A 2456-nucleotide genomic window follows, 5' to 3' on the forward strand; every position below is an offset into this window, starting at 1 on the left:
ATCTTAGTGCCTTAGCAAATAGAGCATAGTAAATGTTTCTTGAATGGGAATAAGGAAGAAAGGCAGGAAACTTTTTCCATACTCACATTCAAGATGATTATTTTAAAATGTTGGCCAATGTCAACAAAATTATTGGGAATAAGCCCTACAATGATACTCTTCCTTTCAGCATGGTTAGTCAAGTGTTTACTCTGGGCCAGGGGCAGTGGCTCACGCCTGTAATCCTAACTCTCTGGGAGGCCAAGATGGGGGGGATTGCTCAAGGTCAGGAGTTCAAAACCAGCCTGAGCAAGAGCGAGACCCTGTATCTACTATAAATAGAAAGAAATTAATTGGCCAACTAATATATATAGAAAAAATTAGCCAGGCATGGTGGCGCATGCCTGTAGTCCCAGCTACTTGGGAGGCTGAGGTAGTAGGATTGCTTGAGCCCAGGAGTTTGAGGTTGCTGTGAGCTAGGTTAACGCCATGGCACTCACTCTAGCCTGGGCAACAAAGTGAGATTCTGTCTCAAAAAAAAAAAAAAAAAAAAAAAAAAAAAAAAAAAGAGTTTACTCTGCTTCTAAAATCTAGACACATTGGGCAGGAAGATTGCCTGAAGCCAATAGTTCAAGATAAGCCTGTGTAACATCTCTACAAAAAACTTAAAAATTAGCTGGGTGTAGTAGCATGCAACTGTAGTCCTAGCTACTAGGGAGGTTGAAGCCAGGAGGATTGCTTGAGCTCAGGAGTTGGAGGTTGCAGTGAGCTATAATCACACCACTTCACTCCAGCCTGGGCAACAGAGCAAGACCCTGTCTCTTAAAAATAACAAAAACACACACACAGAATCAAAGCTTCACCTTCCTCCTAAGACTGCCCTTCCAAGGGGTGGAACAACTACCTATGACAGTCCTGTGATCACATACCTGAGTCCTCCTTATCCTGACTTCAATTTTAGGATGCTTCTTTGCTTGGTGAGTCTTCAAGGTTTATATCTTAGAAGGTGGAGAATGGGCCTGAGATGAGGTAGAAGGAAGAGAAGCCTCATTTTCAGGAGTCTGGGCAGCTACAGATCCAGCAGATGGGGCTCCATATCCCATAGGTGGGGCTCTGTAGCCTGGAGGTGGGGCTCCATATCCCACAGGTGGGGCTCCATATCCCACAGGCGGGCCTTCATTTCCCATAGGTGGGGCTCCATATCCCACAGGTGGGGCTCCATATCCCACAGGTGGGGCTCCATTTCCCACAGGCAGGCCTTCATTTCCCATAGGTGGGGCTCTGTTCTCTGGAGGCAGGGTGCCGTATCCCATGGGTGGGGCTCCATAGACAATTACTGAACAAGGTGTCTGTGGAGTGCACATATTCCCTTGACTAGTAACAAAAATTTGTATAGGGCCAAACCAGGCATTTACAGGTCTAAGTGGAACTCCTTGGGCAGCAGCAGAGGCAGCTTTGCTCATCAATTTGGCAAATGTGATTGCACCTCCTCTTGTGAAGACTAGTTTAAAAGTAGCCTGTCCTTCCCAGCCACCATCTGGAGCTGCCTGAATAGTTCCTTTAATGTAGTTTGCAGCAAAGACTGGTTGTTCAATGGTACAGTTCTTCATCAGGTCAAATGGCATCATAAAAGACAACATGGGATAATTTACTGAGCGGGAAGTCAAGAAAATCACCTAAGCAAGGAAAGAAACCAGTGTGAAGTGAGAACCAATGTTCCCCTCTTAGTACCACTAAAGAGGTTGGAGCCCTCTGGTTGCTGTGGGAAGGAGAGCTCCACATCTGGAGACTGCATCAGGAGACTTTCACCATAGGCGATGACGACCCCACGGCGGTCCTGGCTGTGGGTCTGGTTTACCGCCATCTTGCTTCGGGCCCCTTCCCCCCACCTAAATTTTGCTTTTGGTTCAGTTGTTTGTACGTGGTTCAAACTCTAAATCAACCTATCTAGCACTCCGGAGCAGCTTGCTGTCAAACAAAACATAAATGACTTTCTTCTTATTTGAACCTTTGTCTTTTGCTAAGACTGTTGAGAATTCAAGGAAACTTTTAGGATAAAGATTCCATTTTCTTCTTCCTTCTATCAAAAGCAGGAAGAGAAAACACACAGTGGAATAGGTCACGGATCTTTGTGAAACCTCCTGATGGTCTTCAAAGCTTGTGTCCCATAACCACCTGGCACAGATGCTCCTTAAATACGTGTCAGACCCACATATTTGAACACTTCTTACATGTTGTATATTGGAAATGCAAAGAAAGGTAAGAATGGGCTTTGCTAACAGTTCAGGGGAGAAGACAGACACTTAAACCCACACTCGATGTTGTGCTTGTACAACACAATACTCTTCTGAAGTCTTTTACTAGGGATAACTGGAAGACAAAATGGTCAAAAAGCTAGTCAGATGCAGCTTGATGATCGTGACTGTGAGTTCCATGAAGGGTGGGAATTTATCCACATCTCTTCTACAGTGTATCTT

General features: G+C 45.0%; 1 pseudogene; it reads right to left on the reverse strand.

The window, feature by feature from the left end:
• Positions 1–538: 538 nt before the first annotated feature.
• Positions 539–2048, reverse strand: LOC142861092 (postacrosomal sheath WW domain-binding protein pseudogene; annotated as a pseudogene).
• Between the last annotated feature and the right edge of the window lie 408 nt (positions 2049–2456).

The sequence above is a fragment of the Microcebus murinus genome, chromosome 2, assembly GCF_040939455.1.
Source record: "Microcebus murinus isolate Inina chromosome 2, M.murinus_Inina_mat1.0, whole genome shotgun sequence".
In the NCBI taxonomy this organism is placed as follows: domain Eukaryota; kingdom Metazoa; phylum Chordata; class Mammalia; order Primates; family Cheirogaleidae; genus Microcebus; species Microcebus murinus.